The following is a 22,347-nucleotide window of genomic DNA, read 5'->3' as shown; positions in this document are numbered from 1 at the left end:
AAAAGATTCTTACTACAAGAAGGAGCAGTTAGGAAAAGTATTAATTAAAGCATTTAAATAAGAAAAAGAAATGAAGCTCCAAATTAGAAAACACAAAGTAAAATTGTGTCATTAACATAAAATAATGTGATTGCATAACTTGAAAACCCATGAGGACAGAAAAATTGCAAATAGTGATAATTCTGTAAGATTGCTGATATAAAATTAATATGGAAAATTGATTAACATTCCCATACAAAACAGCAGGAGGTTTAAAAATATAATAGAAGGGAAAAACCAATTGTAAGTGCAATAAACATGCAAGGTTCAATTTTAAAACATTATCAAGGAGCACAATAGAAAAATGTACAAAATGGAAATGAAAAACCTCATTCTTGAATTGCAAACTGTTGACCTTAAGTATTATAAAGCCAATTCTTCTTAAATTATATTTTATACTTAATTACCTAGATAACTTCTTTCCTGGAATCAAAGCAGACTATTCTCAAGTTCTTATGGGAAAATTCTCAAGTTCTTATGCGCAAATACCCAGGAAATTTTCTTAAATAAGAAGAGATCAGCTCTGCCCTAGGTAAAAACACAATTAAAATAGAGAATTACTGGACAATATTCAGTCAGAGCAGTAGACTAGAATAAAGGGCTCAGAAATAAGCCTAAATTAATATAGGAATTTAGTATATAATAAAACGGCATCTCAGAAAAGACATTGTTCAGTACATAGGCTGGGACAAGCAAGGACATGTCTTGGAGAAAAGGTGAGTCCTACTTTACATCAAAGTAATAGCGATAATATTTAAAAGTTAAAAGTTAAGTCATAAAGATACTAGAAGAAAACATGGAATACATATATGTATCTTGTAGTAAGGGAAGATTGTTCCCATGAAGTTGTGCAACAAGAGGACAATTAAACTGGCTAAATAAAAATAATATGATTCTACATAGAGAAATAAAGCATATATAAACAAGATCAAACAACAAATGATAAATTGTGAAAAGGTATTTGCAACCATAAATGATAGGCAAATGCCTAGTTATTTTATATAATGAGTGATTATAAAGCAATATGAAAAATAGGTAAAGAATATGAGTAAAGCTCACAGCTAAAGAAAAACTAATTGCTCTCACATATACAAAAAGATGTTCAAGCTTATTTATGAGGGAAAGATAAATTAAAATTATAACAAGATGTCATTTTATATTCAACAAAATTCAACAAAGATAAAAAGGTTTGATAGCACAATGAATTGGCAAGGATGGGAGGACACTTGCATTATTGGTGGGAGACTAAATTGGTCAAGGTCTACTGTTAAGAGGAAAAGACAAAAATAGAAAATTATATAGAACATACTACCTACTATTTGAGTTTTTTTAAAAAGTCGTACATGTTGTATAGGTTTAGAGTATTTTTGGAAGAACACACAAGATACAGGTTTTCTTCCCCTTTCCTCCCTTACTGCCTTATTTTCTTCCTTCCTTTAAAAAATGGCCATAATTTTAATCTTTCTAATTATAAAAGTAATACTGTATTTGCTTCTCATAAGAAAGAATTTGGGCCAGACAGGGTGGTGCACACTTGTAGTCCCAGCACTCAGGAAGCTGAGGTAGGAGGATCACCGCGAGTTGGAGGCCAGTCTGGTCTACATAGCGAGACTGTCTCAATCCCTCCCCCAATCCTCAAAAAGAAATAAAGAATCTGAAAATACAAAGATTTAAAAGAAAACAGTCAACCCTCAGTCTTTTTACCCACAGAATAAGCACATCAACATTTCAATATTTATTCTTCCAGATATTTTTCCTGATACATCTTTTTGAAAGGGTTTCCTATTTGCCTTGCACATGACTTTTAATGTGATATTTCTCACTCAACTGCATCTCTTTCCAGGCCATTAAATTTAAATCTACATAATCTTTTTAAGTGTGTGGATGTAGAATTCATTTAATTATCCATTGACTCATATTTGAGGCATTTCCCCAATGTTTCACTCTTATAAACAGTATTATGATAAACACACATATGTATATACATATGACTGTGGACTTGAGTATTTGTATCCATGAGAAAAACCTTTAAGAATTGAACTGATGAGTGAATGCAGAGTATATATTAAAAGCTCCTTGTCTCTAAAATGCTGGGACAATTTATCCCCAATGCATATGAGAGGCCCTTTTTCCCCTCACCTTCACTGGTCTTAAGCAGCATTACCACATTCTCTAGTTAATCTCTGATAGTCTTATAGGTTTAAAATTGGATCTCATTTTAAAAGAATTCTATTTCTTTGATTACTATTGAGTTGGAACATTTGCATTGCTTTGTAAGAGCAATTTGTATCTTAGGCCATTTATCTTTGTGTGTCACGTTGCAAATTTTCCTAGTTGGGATTTTAAATCCAGGTGTTATTTAAGCTTTCTATTATGGAAAACTACAAGCAAGTATAAAGGAAACTGAAGAGTATAATAAATATCCACCTATCCACCACCCACCTTTAACCATTATTAACACATCATTTTGTTTCATCCGTATCCTTCCCAACTTTCCCCCGATTATTTTGCAGCAAACCCCAGGCATCAAAACATTTTTCCTGTAAATAGCATTTTTCAGTAAACATTTCCATTGTATGATGTCTTTGACATATGGGAATAGTTTATGTTTCACTAAATCAAATCAAATCAGAAGAAAACAGTCTTTATGTTATCCCAGCAACATTTCCTGAATAGCACAGTCTTTCCCTCACCGACTTGAAATGCCAGTTGGATTTTCTATTCTGCTCCTTTGATCTGTCTGTTTACTCTGACACCAGGACCCTACTGCAGCAATTACTATGGGCTTAAAATATATTTCTTCATATTTGATATGACAAGCATGCCCTGCTCTGATTCAGACTTTTCTCCTCCAAATTTTATGAATTTCCTCAAACTTCATCCAGATTAATGTTAGGTTCATTTAATCAAGTTGGACTCAAAACTCTATTGAGATTTTGATTAGCATTAAAGGAGGTATATAGGTGAATTTGGGGAAGAATGACATTTTTACAATATTCAGTCTTCCTGGAGTTAATCGGGTTTTCCACTTTCTCTTTCCAACAATTACATTGCTTCTTCTTTTTCTTTAACGATTACATTGACTAGAACTTCCAAACAATGCAGTATTTCATGGTTGCTCTAATCAAGGACACCTGTGTGCAGTGACAGGGTAATGTTTCATTGTTAAGAGTAACATTGGCTGTTGGTTTAGATTTGCTCTTTATCACACTCTGGAATTATCCCTCTATTTCTAATTTACTAAGAGGGCTTTTAAAAATACATATATTGGATTGTATCCAGTGTCTTTTGGCTATCTCTCAAATGATCACATCATTTTTCTGCTTTATTCATGCGATAAACTGTATTAATAGATTTCCTGATGGTGGCAGCCTTCACATTCCTGGAATAAACTTCATTTTATCACTTAAGCTATTATGCTTATTACTCCTCTGCTAGATTTTATTTGTAATGTTTTATTTTGTTCCCATTAATGTTGGTATATGAGAGAACAGATTTCTCTTTCGAAAAGCTTTGCTGCAAAGAGGAGGCAAAAGAGAGCTGAAGTTCCAGAGACGAAGAGGGGAGGGAGGTCACACTTCTAGAATCTTCCCAGGCTCCCGGGAGGAAACCAGGAAAGAGCGAGAGCTTGAGATGAAAGAGACCAATAAAGGGCCAGCGCAGTGGAGGCAGTGGGACTGGCACACAATGGCAGGGCGGCCCTGAGCAGGAAGAAGGACTGTCTGTGCTGTGAGTCTGGAAGGGAGGAAGGCAGGGCTGGCGACATAGACAGATCCCTGGCAGGAGGACACCGGGGAAGGTCAGTGGGCTAAGGAAGCCAGTTTGTCTGCAGGTTGGCGTATGAAGACTTGAGGAAGTCATGGAGGATGGAAACATTTGCTGAGAGGAGTGGGGACAACTCAGGATTGTCACAGGGTGCTGAAGCCCCATTGAGGAGACAGACCGTAATTTGGGGTGACATCAGTCTGCAAGAGCACGTGAGGACTTTTCTCAGGGCGCCGTGGGAGTGGGAGTGAAAAGGGATGGTAGGGCCGAGGGTGGGAGAGCAATTTTGATGGATGAATGGAGGGCAGAGCGGTCAGGGCAGTAAGCGAGTCCCACAGGTCAGCAAGGCAATGGCAAAGAGCAGGTGAGGACAGGCACCACACAGGCCTCACTGTGAGCAGCAACGGTGCTCTGTCTTTGTTTCATATTTCCACCTTGAGGCAAAATTTTCCATTTTTGCCCTGTCACAAAACAAATAGACTGCATCCCGGCTTCAGCTAGATCACTTATGTAATGGATTTCATGCTTCACCACGTTCTTGACAGTTAGAGAAAGTCTGTGCAGTTGGGACTCTCTGTTGGGACACCAGGAAGTGCGTTCCAGGGTGGAGGACGCTGGGATGGGGCCCTTGAGCCCTGGCTCTGCACTGCCGGGCACTTAGCGTTGGACAGGAGAATGGCTGACCGTGCCTGTATTTTCTTCCATCTTAATCACTTGCCCCAACAGTGCCTGCCTCCCCACAGCCTGTAAACAGCAGTTCCTCTTGACCCTGACCCTTTTCAGCCCTGATGCAACCCTCCTGCTTCCCTTCCCTTGACCAGCATTTCTCAGTACAGTGTCCCCCTCACCCACCCTCCACCTTCCCTGTTCCCTTTCTGAAGCCCTAAGGCTGCTTTCCTGAGATTCTGCTGCCCAGGGCCTCCTCAGAGCCCACTCCCTGGCGGCCCTTCTCCTCCCCCCTGTCCCTTTTCCTCCTTTCCCCTGCCTCTTCCTCTTCTTCCTTCGCTTCCTTCATCCCCCTTTTCATCTCGTCTCCCTCCTCCTCCTTCTTTCCCTACCCCTGCTTCTCTCCCCTTCCTCTTTTTCTCCTTTCCCGTCTTCCTCCGCCCTTCCTGGCCTCTCTCTCTCCCACCTCCCTTCTTCTACCTCTTCTTTCTGCTGTTTGTCCTACTGGAGTCTGTTACATTCTCCTAAGCCTCCCCCAGGTGCCAGTCTGCACCTACCCCTGCTCTCTGGTCTTCGCTCCCTTGGCTCCCTGCGCTCAGCTCCTCAGACCCAACAGCCCTAATACACATGCTCTGCACTGGAGCCCTGTCTTCTAGGCCTGGGTCTGGGTCTAGGACTTGCCATGCTCCCCCAGTTCAGTGCATCTTAAATGCCAAGTGAGCCAGCCATGGTGGTGCACGCCTATAAGCCAGCACTCAGGAAGGGGAGACAGGAGGATCACCGGAAGTTCAAGATCAGCTTGGCTACGTAGTGAGATCAAAGCCAGCCTGAACTACACCTAAGACCTTGTCTCAAAAAAAAAAAAAAAAAAAAAAAAAAAAAAAAAAAGAGCTGGGGATTTAGCTCAGTGGTTCCGCCTCCTGCCTTGCAAGCACAAGGACCTGAGTTTGATCTCTGGTAACAAACAAACAACAACCAACAAAAAATAAATAAAATACATAAGCAAATGCCAATTGAGCATTTCCTTTGGTCCCCAAATTAACTCTTGTGGTTTCTCCTTGTGCTAATGACTCTTGCCCCTAGGCACTGAGTTAAAACTGGAGGCAGCGCCTCCAGCCCGCCTCCCGTGCCCCAACCCAGCCATCCCTGGACTGCCCAGCTCCCTCCACATTGCTCTTTCCTTCTTAGCTTCATGTGTGATTGACACATAATACTTGAACGTGTTTCTGGGGTACAGTGTGATGGTTCAATGTATGTATACACTGTGCAACGATCAAGTCAGGACAAGTAGCGTATCTGTCATCCCCGCGTTTATCATTTCTCTGATTGTAATATTTCCAAATAGCCAGAACAGAGGGTTTGGAATGTTCAAAGAGCCTTTCTGTTCTCTCCTTACTGTTACACATCGTTGCCTAAAAATAATTATAAAGTTAATTTTTTTTCATGGCAAGTAATACGTGCTCAGAGTAGAAAATTTGGAAAATGTAGATAAAGACAAAGAAAAAGCTAGAAAGTACGCACAATTTCAACAACCAGAAATAATTGTTATTTAAATTTAGGAATATAGACTTTCTGCCTTTCAAATAAATAAATTTATTTATAAAATTCAATTCTTTCATCTGAAAACAATGAATTGAAAATGTTCTATAACCTGATTTTTAAACCTATTGACTGTGGACATCTCCATCTAGTGCAATATTTTATTACACCTTTAGGATTAGGCTAGACTATTCGGTAACCCTGTGGGGACAACTGGTTGTTTTTAAGGAAGAAAAGTAAAATTGTTGCTGTACGTCACACTCTTTACAAAATCTCCTTCCATGAATATTCAATAACTAAATTTAAAAGGCAAGCCAGGGGCCGGGGATTTAGCTCTGCGATTCTGCCTCCTGCCTCGCAAGTGCAATGTCCCAAGTTCAATCCCCGTACCACAAAATAAATGAATAAATAAGGCAAGCCAGGCTTAAGGGTGCTCACCTATAGTTCCAGCTATTCAGGAGGGCTTCTTGAGCCCAGGAGTCTGACCAACATAGTGAGAACTTGTTTCAAAATAATAAATAAACACATAAATCAGCAAATAAATAAATAAATGGCAAAACTGTGCAATCTTTAGATGATAACATAAATAAGTTATCTCCAAGATCTTGAGCAAGGAAAAAAATTTTAAATGTGACATACAATACCCCCCAAAAATAACAACTTCGAAACAGAGGAACTGAGCTAGGCATGGTGGCGCACACCTGTAATCCCAGCACTCAGGAGGCTGAGGCAGGAGGATCACCATGAGTTCAAAGCAAGTCTGGACTGGACAGTGAGTTTAAGGCCAGCCTGAACTACGTAGCAAGACTGTCTTAAAAAAAAAAAAACAAGAAAACAGAGGAACTCTGTTCATCAAATGAATCATAAGAAGAATTAAAAAATTAAAAGTTACAAATTGGAAGTTCGATCCCCGGTACCAAAAAAACAAAAACAAAAACAAAAAGTTACAAATTGGAAGAAAATATCAGCAATATATGAAATCAAATTCTACAATTCAATGAGAAAAGTATGAAATGTCCTGTGCCGTTTTGTAACTTGGAATGTATTGACGAATAGATTAGATGAAGTCCTGTGCCTGTGTAGAGCTTGCATTCCAGCAAGGAAGCACAAATGATAACAATAGACATAAATATAAGCAAATTAGACAGTGTATTAGAAAGCTAAAGTGTTACAAGCAAAATAAAAACAAAGACATAAAGTCGGGTCGCAGAGACCTGGGTGGGGGGCAGGCATATGCAGCATTAATAAGGGGACCGTCACAGGCCTTGTTGAGAAGTAAGAGGTAAGCAAAGGCTTGAAGGAAGTTAGGGAGTAAAGTAACCAGGGATGCCTGCAGTGGGGACCCCTGGAGCATCAAAGACTGAGCAAGTCTGGTGAGTTTGAGGACCAGCATGGCCAGTGTAGCTGGACAAGACTGACTTGTGGGGGACATGGCAGAATGCGGCCTGCTGGGCTATTGTAGGGACCATCCTATTACTCAGAATGACCTGCGGAGCTACTGTTGCAAACATAAGCCCCCTGGTGAGGACACACACAGGAGAGCCTTGGACGAAGGGACCCATCCTCCTTACACCATGCGGGCTTGGTCACCACCCTGCTCCCCCAACAAAGGACCGTGAATCCTGGGGTGCTGGGATAATACAGTCTGTGTTCACCAACCTTGTTTTCCCTTTCCATAATTGTTTGTATATTCTAAGTTCTCTGCATTTTGTCCAACTTTTCCATTTTTGCTTTATTGAGATATATATATATTTAAGATGGACTGCTTGATAAACTTGATAATTGTATACTGACATGTAAACTCTACCACAGTTGTGACACTGAATTATTCCATTTCCCTAACATTTCTTCACATCCCTTTGTGCTCTTTGCCCTCTCCCAATCCCTGGCTTTAAGACACTGCTGATCTTTCTGTCACTATGGTTTCATCTATTTAAAAGCTTCTCATAGAGCTGCAGATGTAGCTCAGTGGCAGAGTGCTTGACTAGCATCTGTGAGCCTCTGGGTTCGATCCCCAGAACTAACAACAACAAAAAAGTTTCAAAGAAATGAATCATTTACTATGTAGTATTTTATGTCTGACTTCTTTCACTTAGGACGATGTTTTATAATGCACATTGTACCTATCAGTAGAGAGCCAGAGATTAGAATGTGACATCAAGTCTGCTTGCTTAATATAGTACTGCTTTCCATAAAATGTAAGAATTTACAATGGAATTATTCATATTCTCTCACTCTTTGTGCTATAGTTGTCATATATCTTACTGTACTTCTGTATGCCGTACATCCAATACTACAATGTTATTATTTTCAACAGTTGTCTTCCAAATAAGAAAGTGAAATGGACAGTCTTTTATATTTACTCACGTATTCAATTTCTGGTGTTTTTTTCTTCTTCCTATAGATCACAGTTTCTATCTGATATCATTTCCACTCTGCCCGAAGAACGTCCTGTATCATTGTACACACATCTTTCCGCAATGAATTCTTTTAGCTTTCACTTTTCTGAAACTGTAATTCTTCGCTTTAAAAAGTGCTTTCCCTGGATATAGAATTCGGAGCCGACACTGGTTTTTCTTGATTTCCAGGGGGGCATTTGTTTTCTTTTAGCCCTTTATCAATGTTCCATTCTCTTCATCATAGTTTCTTAAGAGAAGTTGGCTGTAATTCGTAGTGCTTAATGTATCCTTTTTTTTTAAACTTTGGTTGTTCTTTAGATTTTTCTGTTATGCTTTAGTTTTTAAGGTTTTGGTAATGATATGCCTACATATGCTTTTCTTTGTATTTACCTTGGTTGGAGTTTCCAGCTTATGGATTGATATTTTCCACCAAATTCAGTGAATTTTCAACTATTATTCTGAAATTAAACCATTATTCTTTTCTGCTCAATTCTTTTCCACTTTTTCTGATTCTCCAATTACATATGTTAAATTATTCAATATAGTACCATGGATCAGTAAGTTTCTATTCTTTTTTTTTTCTTTTTATTGAGTTTATTGGTACAATCTAGGTATACAGTACAATTACACTCATCATTGGGATTCTGTACCTTTACATAGTAGGTCTTGATTCTCATTTTTCCCCTTGTCCCTGCCCTCCCTTCACCCCTTCTCCCCTCCCCCTTTACAAACACTTTATTTCCATTTTTTCAGTTTCTCATATTTTTTCCTCTCCCTTATTACCTTTCCCCCACCCTTCCCACTTTCCCTACACCTTTAGCTCTTTACTTCCTATTTCACATTATTAATTATCTCATTAGGATCCCGTGTACTATTATAGTTTTTCACACCAAAGAAACTATTCGGTATTTCAGTTAAAGAAATCTCTGTATGAACATTAAAAATAGGGAATCCTAAAATAAAACTAAAAAGGGAAAGTAAAAGAGAAAAGGCAATGATGTAACATTAAAATAATCCTTAATTCTGGAGATGAAAATGGTCCCTGAACATATTTAAATTGCTTCTCACTCTTATAGCCTTATCTTATTCTTTTTTTCATTATTTAGAGAATACTTCATTAGTTTCTGTAATCAAACCCACGTAGATATGACCTTACATATTTAGTACGATGTGTTACCCCTGTACACATGGAAAAAAAATAAAAAATAAAAATAAATTAACATTTCTAGACCAATATGGTTGTCCATTTCTGTACAATGCCAACTCAACACAGTAAATTGGGATGACTTTTTCCAAAGTTGGCAGCACAGTTAAAGTTTCCCAAAATTCAATATTTATATTTATATAAAAAGACTAATAATAGTATGTTATGCATTGATAGCAGCAAGAGCTTTTCCAGGTTTTTTTTATGGCAATCCTCCTGCCTCAGCCTCCTGGGATTACAGGTGTGCACCGCTGCACCCTCATTTTTAAAAATCATTTTTCTCTGTGGTTTTCAGATTGGATTTTTTTCTGCTGACCATTCCTTCTGAAAAGTCTAATATGGGTTAGTTATCCAGTGAATTTTAAATTTTAGCTCTTGTAGTGTTAAGTTCTAGAATTTCCATTTAGGTCTTTTTTCATGGTTTCTATTTTTCAGCTGACATTTATCTATTCACTCATTATGTATATTCTTTTAAATCCTTGAACATATTTATAATACCTGTTTCAAAGTCCTTCTCTACCAATTCTGTCAGTAAAAGCCTTATCTATCAATTCTAAATCTATGTTATTTGGGGGCCTATTTCTATTGTCTTACAGCAATTGTGATTCTTTCTTGATCATAGATCACATTTTCTTGCTTCTTATATAAAAAAAATTTTATTGTAATGCTGGACATTGTAGATGACACATTGTAGGGATTCTAGTTTATATTTTCTTCTTTTCAAGGGTATTGAATTTTGTTCCAGTAGACATTAAATAATAATAGATCCACATCTTGATCCTGGCCAGCTAACTTTTTGTTCTTTGCTGTGTTTCTTCCTTTGGTCACAGAGTATGGGTCTTACTCTAGGGCATAAGTGTAACTCTTAAACTATGGGCTGCAACCCGCACAGCATAGGTCCAAATCCTGGAGAGTGATGGGAGATGAAGGAAAGATGAAGGAACCAAGAAAGAAGGATAACATAGCAAGATTAGGCTTGAAAGTTGGGACCAGGTGGAACCGTAGCTTGCCGGGAGCTCATGGTCGCCTGGAGCACCACGTGCTCTTTGTTTGTAGTGGAAGGCAAACAGGAAGAGAAGGCGGGCAAATAGTGCTACGTGGCCTATGCGGCCTAGGCAGAATGTAGTGTGATTATTTCATGATGGAGCCTGGCAGAAAGGGAAGAGGGACGGATACAACATTATTTTCTCCCTGGTCTGTTGGATGCTGTAATCTATGGCGAAGAAAGGGAATAGGGAGGAGAAAGAGAGTAGGGAAGAGAACGGGCCATATTCAGGCTCGGCCTGCAGCAGTATGGTCTTTATGGGATGACTCTTGAATGCCCGAAGTACTTACTGAGGTCTTACTATCCATTGTGGGACTGGAACTTTGTCCCCAGACCCTGCACGAACGTCGGTAACTGTTCGGCTCTCATCCTACAGCACACTCTCTGTTGGGCTTTGTAACCCAGCCTTTTGTACAGCAACCCAACCTTCAGCCAGTCACCCAACAGGAGCCCTTGTAGATGCCGCAGTTTCCTTCAAGTAGTTTTGGAGGTTGAAGTATGAGATCAAGGTGCTTCTCTGCATTCCTAAATATTCTCTTCTATGAGGATTAGATTAGCACCTACCTAATAACCTCATTTTAACTTTATTACCTCTGTCAAAGGCCTTATGTCCTGTAGCCACCTGTTGAGGTACCAGGGATTAGAACTTCAACCTATGAATTTGGCAGGGGGAGGCGGCATAATTCATCCTATAACAGTTATATTCTGACCCTCATTTTCTAGCTGTTCAGAAGCCCTGCTCTCTGAGATCTGCCATGTGAAAAGTGGCCTGGGTAGAAGTCTAAGGCAGATGTGGGCCTCACCTCATGCACTTCCTTTCAGCAATCACACTTTCTCCATGACTGGAAACATTTGCTTTTTATGTTGCTCAAATCAGAAAGGCAAGTCTAGCACTAGTGATGCTAACATCATTGGCAGTGAAAGACCAACTCCAGCTTTTTTGCCGGCTATACCCCAGCTCAGTGGTCAAAATTATCCCCAGGACAAAACAGATTTATCTCACCTGGAGTTCAGCATTTCTCTCCCTCATAACACAATCATGCTGTGGAGCTCAGCAAATTGCAAGAATCCACCGACATTGCTTGCCTTGAATCTCCCCTCCTGGTCTCCCCAACCTACAGTCCCTGGATTGGGATTGGGATCGGATAGGAAACAACATCCCCTTCATTTTCCTCACTTCCTTTTCCTCCCTTCATTTCATTTATCACTCCAGAAAAAAGAGTCAAATTTCCACTGAAGGTAAGATCAATGGGGAAGTAAACAGAGAGATAGAAGTAAGGACAGAAGAAGGATCTGGAGAAGGGGCCCAAGGGAAAAGAGGTGAGACAGGAGATTGGAGAGGATAGCTTTAGTTCAGAGCTTCACATGAGCCAGTGCTCTGGGTTCCAAGTCCGGATGTCACCTTCCCAGAGTCAGGATTAGGACTTGACATCTCTGGACCCGGCATATGCCATGGCCTAGGGCCTGTCTCAGTAGAGAAACTCTTCGGGCAATTTATTCCTTCCCTGTGAGTAGAGGAGAGTCAGGGGAAACTTTCTGGGTCCTGTCACACTCTTGTCCAACAGCTACCCACTGCCATGTCAGGAATCACAGCCCAGGAAGCTGTGTTGGCCACCAGAGGACTTCTTGCCAGTCTCAATGTGGTCAATGGGAGATAGGCAGGGCCTGAGTGTGAATGCCTCCTTCAGAACAGAGCTCTTCCCTGACAGAAAACCAGCCCAGACCCTCTGTTCCATTTCCCCATCCCCAGCTCCCTGCAGAACAGCTTCAGTTGCATTTGTTAGAACCAGCTCCCAGCTTTTTGGCTGTGGTTCTGAGCCCAGGACCATCTCTAGGGCCTTTCTAGGAAGGTCCAAAAGTGCAACTCCTGGGCCCATTTCTAGGATGCAATATGCTCACCAGCTGTGCCATTTTATGTTGCTTCTTATCCTCTCAAAGTTCAGAAGATGATGCTTTCAGACCTATCTGTCCTTGAAATGAGGAAGCATGCTCTCTCTCTCTCTCTCTCTCTCTCTCTCTCTCTCTCTCTCTGTATATGTGAATATTTAACCTTTTACCCCCTTGAAGTCAGACCCTGGAAAGCCCCAGTGAATGAGTGATAGTTTCTGATTTTAAGGTCTCCTCCCTCACTCCACATCCAAATTCCCTCATACGGCAATTTCAGTGGGTGGAGTGGGAGTGGAAAGTTGAATTTTCATTAGCATCAGAAAGAAGGAAACTCTAAAGTTATTAATAGAATGAAATTCAATAAATGGCAGTATCTCAATTCATACACCATCAGGGTATACAGTAGTTATTTTTATCTAAATTATTTCCTGAACCAGAATAAGATTCAGATGTTAAATTAAACAACTGTTACTCTATTTAGTTTCATTTTATGGCTAATGAAACCGTGAAGACAATAAGAACTTATAATAGATCTGGAAAATATTGTTATGGAGCTGATAAAAAGAGTATAAATGCTGGCTTATAAATTAGTGAGTAACACTTGAATAAGAAATAGTCCTATTTTAACATGAACTAAGAAAAATAAATGCTCAATGGAGAAAATTATAAGGGATAATTTGTCAGCGAGCAGTGACAAAGAATTATCAAGCTAAAATGAAGAAAAATATATAAAAGTTATTCACTAGGCAGTGAAGACACAATGTAAAAATGCTTACTGTTTAAGAGGAGGTCATTTGCAGTGTCTTAGTGCACTTCTGTTCCTATTACAAATACCTGAGACTGAGTAATTTACAGAGAAGTGAGGTTTACTTTGAATCACAGTTCTGGAAGCCCAAGAGCATGATGTTAGCAACTTCTTGGCTTCCAGTGAGGGCCACATGCTGGTGCACAGTGGAAAGTGGAAGTGGGCTTGTATGGTAGACAGGGAGAAGACAGAGGAGCTGATATGCTTTATAACAATCCACTCTGCAGAAAGCTAATCCAGTCCCCAAATCCAGTTTCAAGATAGAGGCACTAATTCTTCTTAAAGGCTCCACCTCCCAACAGAGCTACATTGGCAACCACACTTCAGTATGAGTCTTGGCAGGCTCAAACCTCATCCAGACACATGGCACGAAGACATAGACTGGATTCCCATTTGAAGAGACCCTCCCCCCGCAAAGACATCTCAGAGAAGGGAGGGTCATTGGAGGTAGTAGCAATTACAGTGGAATCCATGGCTCTTAAAGAAGGACTCGGCTGCCAATTGCTGCCTACAACGCTCAGGGCCACCTGTGCAGGCAGGCCTGCACATAGTGAGACTCCTGTATGAGTGGGAGCAGTAGTCGGAACGAGATGCAAGGCCAAAATCAGCAGTGTCGTGAGGCCTCAGCCTGCTTCCCCTCACAGCTTTGTCCTAGCCGGAAAACTCTGAGATCTAGCCTCAGAGCCTCAATGCCTTGCTGCCCCGTGCTCTTTGTCCTCCCTGAAGTCTAGCCACTGGTGTTTGCGATGACTTTCTTCAGTTTTCCTCTCTTGGTCATATTTCTGGTCACTCCTCAGCCTCCCTCTGTGTGATGCCTTCTCCCCAAGACCCTCACATGGCCAGAGATCAATGGGCAAAGAGCACTGACCTTAGAGCAGGGGCCTGTACCACTGCTCTACCTCGGTCCCCTGGTGGTGAAGTATGGGCTGTTCAGGATGAGTCCACCTGCAGACACTGACCAACCAGGCTCCTTCGGTCCTCCTGAATCTTAGAGCAGTTTTAGACCCTGGATCCAGAGATTGCCTCCAGCTTCCTGCCTCCAGATCCCCTCTCTTTCCCTTGTTTTCTTCCTCTCTCTTTTCCTGTCCTTTTTCTCCCATTTAATTCCTTCCTTCATTCCAGTGACACTAATTATGGGTGCTGGGCATACAGCATCTAACAAGACCTCAGACAAGGATTCTGTCCTGAGGGATTTATAGCCCAGTGGGACAGACAGACATTAGACAAACAAATCACAGCCATACTCATCTATTTGTGAAAGGAGATTAAGTGCTAGGAGGAAGTACAGGGTGTTCTTGTGACAGACTAGCAGGGTGGATTTCATTTGGGTGCTCGGGAAGGTCTCTTAGAGCCAGTGATAATTAAGCTCCCTGCTGCAGGCTGTGGGGGAAGTTGGAGGAAAAGTGTTCCTGGCAGAGGGGACAGCAAGGGCAAAGGCCCCGAGGCAAGCTTGGAGTATTCAAGGAGCTGGAAGAATGCCAATGAGGCTGGAGCATCCAGAGAAAGGGAAAGATTGACACCACGGGAGTCTGGGGAGAAGGCAGGTGATCACACTCGATTTAATTTTAAGAGGGGCAAGAAATCACTTACATACTTTTTAGGCAGTGAAGGAACAGAAGCATATTTGCATTTTTTAAAAAGCTTTGGGGATTGGAGGGGCAAGGGTGGGTGTGGAGTGAGCGAGTAAGGATGCCACTGTGGCCAAGGTCAGCAGGGCACTTAGTTTTCTACAGGGCAGAGTAGGGGGGCGGCAGGAGACAAGCGGGTACATTCAAGGTCCTTTAGAAGTTTGACCTTGAGATGTATTAGAAATAGGGCGTGAGGAAGTGGAGGTGCTGCACTTTGGCCTCAAGGTTCAGGGAGGAGCAGCCAGGATGCTGGAGGCTCCCTTCCATGGGATGGGGCACGCTGTCCTTGTCTGAAATGTTCTTGGTTTACAGTTAGTGGCGTTAGTGTTGAGCTTTGAGAAAAGCTGTCGGGAGCCGCCCAAGGTCACCCAGTCAGTGGGTAGAGCTGGGATTGGAACGCAGGGGCTCGACGGTGCCAGGCGTCCACCTCTTCTCTCCCGGGGCTGCCGGGCCAGAAGGTGAGCTGAGTTCCTGGCTAGGAGCTGGGATGGCTTCCGGGCAGCCTCAGGAGGCCACGCCTGGTCCGGAGTGGGTTACTCCGCGGACCCTGGGACCTGACTGTGATCTTCTAGCGCGTGCGGCAACCTGGTGCCCCTGTCCATGGCACAGCGCAGTCCCAAACGTGCAGGTCTTCCTTCCTGCTTCAGCTTCTATTTCTGTCTCCTGTTCTTCACATATCACCGTCATTATCAAGTCCTACACCTTGAGAGCTAAAGGCCACCCTATATATCCTGGGCCTTCAACGTGTTTATTAAATTGGCTGCATTTCTATGCGACGCAGCCAGCTCACTTCCCTCTGTAGCTGCCCCCTCTCCTCATCGCGGAGACCCCTTCCCTGCCTCTCCGTACCTCGTCCGTTCCTGTCTATTGCATCCTCATAAATCTCTGTCCTCTTTCCATCCTTCTGGGTCAGCCAGCGCTCCGTTACCGCTCATCAGAATTATTGTAAAGCTTTTATTTTCTCCCCTACCAGCAGCCACTCCTGCTTCCAGCCAATTTCACAATTTTTTCCTGATCAGAAACCTTCAGAGACTGCCGATTGCCTGCTGGAGGGACAACAAACTCTTCGGCCTGGCCTGAAGACCAAATTTTGTCTGAAGATTCTCACCCACCTTTTTCTCACACCTACGAATCGCCCCCCTCGAGGATGCTTCCACTTTGAGCCTTTGCTTCTTCCACACCCTCACCCACCTTCACACCCCTGCCTCCACCCCACACACGCAACTGCCCTGACAGAGCCTCCCAGTCTCCTCCACCTGACCCCAGCCAATGTGGAGATGGCCCCTTCCTGTGAGCCTCCTCTGCATCCATCTGGCATCTCTCTGCACCACTTGCCTGAATGCATCATCATTTACACTGGTGTAGAGGTGGCCTGGGGGGAGACCTGGCTCCTGGAGGGGCAAAGGGGCTGATTACAGGATGTTTCATCTGATTCCCGGAAGAAATGCAAGGGCGTGAGAGCTGCTAGAAGGCAGGGTCTGTAATGGGCTCATCTTTGCATCCTGGCCCCCAGCACAGGCGTAGCAGGTGCAGGCTCAGTGAGCCCGGGAAGGTCCCTGCTCAGAGAAAGGGATTAAGGTATCCAAGCGAAGCCTCATGGAACAGTGGGATTGGTGAAGTAGGGCAGGGAGGGATTTGGACGCGGAGGTTGATGATGAAGATGTTCTGAGAGGGGAAAGGAAGGATGTTCCAGGGGAGGGGTGGGAGACTAACAGGGAGGCTGGAGCTGGGCTTGCAGGAAGGGCAATGTCCCGTCTGTTGGGTCGGTGTTGTAGAATAGGTGTCAGGTAGAAGAGTGGGGAGAACAGGGTTGGGCAGATGCTTGAGCAGAAATCTGAGGGCCAGGGATTTAGCTCAGTGGTTCCAGCACCTGCAAGGATCTCTGGTACCAAAAAAAAAAAAAGAAAGAAAGAAAAGAAAAGAAAAGAAATCTGAGACCCAACCTCCTCTGCTGCATCCACCAGGTCAGGGATGCTGGATGGGATCTCTCATCCCTTCCCATCAGCAGAGGAGTGGTCAGAAGAAACTATTTGCCAGACCTGGTGCAATGGCGTGTGTGATAGAAGCTGGAGCAGGAGGGGACACGGAGGACCTCTTTTCAGGCACCATTTCATGTTTGATGCTTGTCAAGTCACAGGGGAGATGTTGGGAAGGTGAGAATCTCAGAAAAGCGCTTGGTTTATTCCCAGAGGAGTAAGGAGCCACCATGACAACCGCACGGACCCTCGGGATTTAGATGGCGGGAAGTGGGAATGTGAGTGGCCTTTGGAGGTGGATCCTGGGCACTGCTCCAGAAGAGGGGTGCAGAGGGAGGAAGTCACAGGTGACTGAGGAACACACCTATGTGGTCAGGTTTGACCTTGGGGTCCAGGGCCCATTGTGTGTCCCCCATCCTTGAGCAGCCTCCCTGTGGGCCCTAGCCAGCCTCAACATGTGGGAAGAGGGTCCGCTTTCTGTCATTTGCACAGAGGCACAGTGTGAGCTAGTGGGTCCTGTCGCTGTCTTCTCTCTTCTGTCTCAGCCCCCTCCCTCCCCTCATCCTTGGAGGAGACTTTCTTCTCCAGGGTCCTTTTCCCCATGACCTCCCCTGAGTCAGCTTCTGCTCCCAGTTCCATTCAGTGAAGACTTGTGAGCTATGAGAACAGCCTCTGCTGCTGGCCATTGTCACCTCTGCAGGAAGAGGGTTCAGACTCAGTGTCCCCTTCACCTCTGCAAATGGCAGCTTCCTTGCTAGAGTGGGAGGCAGTTTGGAGACAGGACAGGGCGGAGAGAAACGACACTTTCCTGTGTCTGTCTCATCATTCTCTAACAGCCCGTGACTTTCTCCCATCATGACTGCCAATCTGGGGCAGCAGGTTGGCCAGAAACTCTGGAGGTCATTGGTTTGGGAGGAAGGGTTATTATGAGTTTAGTTTCCACTGAGTGTAGGTGTCTAGCAGCAGAAGGACACACACACTTGACACTGTTCCATTAATGCAGCCATGAGAATGTAGGCTATGACTCCATGCCAGTGTGTGTGTGTGTGTGTGTGTGTGTGTGTGTGTGTGTGTGCGTGTGTGTACTCAAAAGAGAACAGGGGGACTTGGGGGGGGGGGAGTGCGATGTCCAACTTGGCCGGGGGTGAGTGCGATTTCAAAGGAAGGGCCTGTGAAAAGTCAGGCTGATGTTTAGTGCTCCATACATCCGAGCTCTCTCTACAGTTGCCAATTGTTCTCTCCCTACGACTTCATTTCATTTGTGTGCTCACTTATTAAGCACCTACTGTATGCCAGGCGCATTTCCAGGCACAGCAAATAGAGTAACCAATGAAACAAACCCAGTCTTGCCTCTTGGCAACAAATTCTAAAATATAAAGTCTGGCTGTTTTAAGTTTCATGAACTTGCACACAGTGAGTGAGGGCACAGAGGATGCGCACGTGTGTGTCTAAAAATATTTACTATTAGGAGTTGACTATGTGAGTTTGGAGACTGACCAGTTCCCAGATCCACAGTCAGCAAACTGGAGGGCCAGGGGAGCTGATGGATGGTCCAGACCCAGACCAACAGGCTTGAGACCAGGGAGAGCCAAGATTTGGTTCAAGTCAAAAAGCCAAGGGGAAAAAAATCCCAGTTTGAAGACAGGCAGAGAGAACTCTTTCTAACTCAGCCTATTTCTCCATGCAGGCCTTCAAATTGGGTGAGACCCACCCCAATTAGGGAGGGAAATCAGTTTTATTCCTTTTCCTGATTCAGATGTTCATCTCAGCTAAAAAACACCCTCAGAGACATACTCACGATAATGTTTGACCAAATAGCCAGCACCCTGTGCAGCGGCCAAATTAACACACAAAACTGATCACCACAGCCTCTCTAAGGAGGTTCCAATTTGAAAAGGTGCCTCGTGAGCAGCAGGGCCAAACTGAGACAAGGTCAGGGGGCAAAGGTGACAGCAGGTGCTAAGCCCTGAGGCAGAGGCGTGGCCGGCAGTGAGGTTAGAGAGGCGTGGAGCGCCGACAGCGCCAGTGATTGTGAAAGCAGCATGATCGGTTGAGAGGCTGGCAGAGAGGGGGTGAGGCAGACTGGAGCTTTCTCAAAGATGGACACAGCAATATTCGCTGACGAGCTTGAGTGGAAGTGAGAGAGGAAGTCGGGGATGGCTCCGGAGAAAGGTTTTGCCCTAAAGCTGGATTTGCATTTCCTGATGTAACAAGTGAAGTCCCACAGGGAAAAGCCTGCGGTACCACGCAGCTTATAGCGAGTACTTGGTAAAGGGCAGTGCTGGAAACGCTGAATCGGGTGGAGGAGCCTGGGAAGAGAGGGCCACAGTGAGGCCAAAGAAAGAGCCCCGGGGGGAGAGGCTGTGCAGGAGAGGGAGGCCTAGGCTCCAAGATCTGTGTGACTCAGTGAAAACCCACCAGGAGGAGGTGCTCTCCTGTCCCCGACCCATGTGGTCCTCCCTCCCATGTGGGGGCAGGGACCAAGGGAGCCAAGGAATGGAGCTCCGAGATTTCACTGAGACCATGCGGGTGGGGGTGGGGCCAGGCAGAACTTGGAAGCAGCCAGAGCTCCCAGCGTGAGGTGGCAGCAACAGTCCACCCCGTGACAGGCCGCACACTCATGCCCTGAACCAGGTGCCTGCTGCCCCAAGCTGTCTCCAGTTTGGGGCCTGGCCCAAGATGAACATCTGGGAAAGGGGTTCCACTTCCTGGGCAGGGAAGTATTCCCTCCTCTTCCTCTGAGAGAGCCAGCAAAGCCCGCCAAAGGGAGGCAGCGTGGGTGCCGCTCAAGCCTCATGGCCTCCTGTGGCCCCAGGTGCTCCTGTAAAGCCTGCCCTGTGGCTGCCCCCTGCTAGGAAAGTCCGTGCTAACAAGCTGGGCAGTGCCATGTTAGGAGTCTGGAGCAGGACCCCGCCACCCTCTCCAGCAGGTATCAGTTGCCTCCTCAACCCCTTCAAGAAAAGCAAGAGATCCACTGACCCACCCTGAGCACTGCAGTGCACTGGAGGCTGAGACCAGCTGGGCCGCACAACCTTGGGTCAACCCTACTGGAACCTCTTCTACTTTCTACAGTGGTAGCCTCTGGGCCCTCCAGGTAAGGCAGGTAAGACTCCAGCAGGCTGGCTTGGGGACTTCTAGCGAGCTTTCCTGTCCTCTTACATTCTGGGAGCATCAGGCTACTGTGCGACATGGGAGTGTGGCTGCCTCCTTTGTGGAAGAGCCTTTTGAGGTAGCAGGAGGGGTTGGATCAGGTTGGCCTCCATCTGACAGTGATGTCCACTTGAAGAGACCAGAGCCACGCCTGAAGCTCAAAGGTATCCGTGCTCAGTGTCACATCCAGTGACAGCATCTTCTTCTTGGGTTTCTCAGACTTTTGAGACTCTGAGAGAGTCTGTTTAAAACTGGGTGGGCTCCAAAGACAATAAGCCCCACTAGCAGACTGAACCCCACTTGCAGGAGGCTACAAACTCCCCCAAGGCAGAAGTGAAATCAGGGAGACACGGACCAGAAGGAAAACGGGTCAAATGGCCCCTGCGCTGGAGCACTGCAGCTCTGCTTTTAATAACTGGCCAGGTGAGATGGGGCTGATGTGAGGCAGGTAGACAGGATTAGGGCTGGGATCACTGCTCTAACTGCCTTCTGGGGCCTGCATCTCTCCCTACTTGTGGCTTTCTCTCTCCGGCCCTGGCTGTCCTACCCTAACCCATCTGCAGGTGCAAGGCCAGCCCTGGAGGGGCCACACCCTCCCTCCTCTGCAGCAGAGGTGCTGTCTCCTTTGGATCTTTTTGCGGTCTGGGCTTGCTGTTTCTCACAACAGTAGTCAGGAAGCCCTTACCCCAAAAAGTATCTACGGGAGGCCAGGTCCACAGGCAGAGACTCCTGAATGCTTAAGGTAAGTTACACAACAACGCAGGCAGGAGCGGAATTGGCTGTCTCTTCGAGTTACTGGGTAACCTTAGGTCAACGGCTGAGGTTCTGTCCGCTTCAGAGTTATGCCACCCCCGATCATCCCCAGTGGGCCATGTCTAGTGAGGGACTCCACAAGACAAGGACAAAGCGGTGGGTTCATGAAAGGCCGGGAAGACCCAGGTAGACATTGGTTCTCTCCCACGTTCGACCTTTCTTCTGCCTGCACATGGCCGACCTCTGAGCTCATGCGGGGGAATGACCCTTCCCACACTGTGGGCACTCCTGCTAGGACTACCACTCAAAACACGCCACTCTCCCTGCCCACAGGTGTACACGAGACCCAAGAGAGACCTGGAAATGGAATCCCTTGCAGGGGCTCAAGACCTCTTGCTGTCGACAAATTGATTGATACCAGTTGAATGTAGCAGCTGCTCAATGAGAAGATTAGGAGCGTCTGCCGTCTGGATCATTGAAAGGATTTGCGTCTGCTCCTCTCTGGCCTCAGTCTTTGACTGCTCCCTTCATTCCCGAGTCCTTCAAATAAAGCCTTTGATTGCTGAAGTTAAGCAGAGTCTATGTAATTACTAACTTTGGATATTAGAGACCTGTAGAGGGAGGAGGGAGGAGGGAGGATTGTGTGCATTGGAGAAGAGGTGGGGAGGGCAACCCTAGGGGAAGGTCTGCGTCACCATTCTTGGGGAAGACTGGCAGACAGAGAGGGCAGGGGCCATAGGCAAGGGTTTGGGTTAGGGCCCAAGGGAACGTCCCTAAAGAAGAGAACCATGTTCGGATAAAAGAGAGTAAATGACCTATATAATAAGGACAGGTTTGGAATAAGGTCAGTGAAGTCCTTTATTTTCTAAAGGGGACAGAAGACAGGTTATGACGATCGCACGTGGCTGTGGGTCCCTCCTAACAACGCAGGGAGGCTGGGTGGTCATTTCTGTAGCTGCGATGAGGCCACAGCAGATCAGGGAGGGCTCAAAGCATCTGTCTAACTTCCCACCACTGAGAGAGGCCCTGAGTATCTTTCTTCCTCTAGCTTAGAGAGCTAGGATCCCACAGTGTCAGGCCTGCCCCAGGACATTTGCTTGTTACAGAGCCACAAATCTCAGAGATAGGCACCTGGAAATTTCCTTCCCCATGCAGAAGCTGCTACAGATGATCCTAAGGCAACTTGAGAGCTGGTCTGTAGCCCCACGCTGAGGCAGGGTGCCGAGGGACCCTGAGTGGGTCTGTGGAGTGCTGGACATGAGGGTCAGAAGCAACGGCTACAGGAATGTGAGGCAAATAGCCCCTGCCTGGAAACAGGCAGACAGTCGTGGGAGCAGGCAGGACAGCAACAAGCAGTGCTGTGGGGCCAACTCATGCCTGGGACCTCTGGAGTTTCTTCCCACACCTCTGCAAAGCCGATCTTGTCCGCCACCTGCCCACAGCGTGCAGTTAGGGAGAGTGTGTGCAGCTCAAGGGTGGCATCGTGTGGTC

General features: G+C 45.2%; 1 long non-coding RNA gene across 1 annotated transcript in view; it reads left to right on the top strand.

The window, feature by feature from the left end:
- Positions 1–21,405, top strand: part of LOC117283912 — a 35,459-nt gene extending 14,054 nt beyond the window's left edge. The window contains exons 2-4 of the long non-coding RNA XR_004514953.1: positions 19,880–20,056; positions 20,410–20,526; positions 21,190–21,405. This is a non-coding gene — a long non-coding RNA (uncharacterized LOC117283912). The remainder of the gene's footprint in view (positions 1–19,879; positions 20,057–20,409; positions 20,527–21,189) is intronic.
- Positions 21,406–22,347: the final 942 nt, after the last annotated feature.

This window comes from Fukomys damarensis, unplaced genomic scaffold (genome assembly GCF_012274545.1).
Source record: "Fukomys damarensis isolate Sample0158 unplaced genomic scaffold, DMR_v1.0_HiC HiC_scaffold_4, whole genome shotgun sequence".
NCBI classification, from domain to species: domain Eukaryota; kingdom Metazoa; phylum Chordata; class Mammalia; order Rodentia; family Bathyergidae; genus Fukomys; species Fukomys damarensis.
This window is presented reverse-complemented; position numbering and strand designations above follow the sequence as displayed.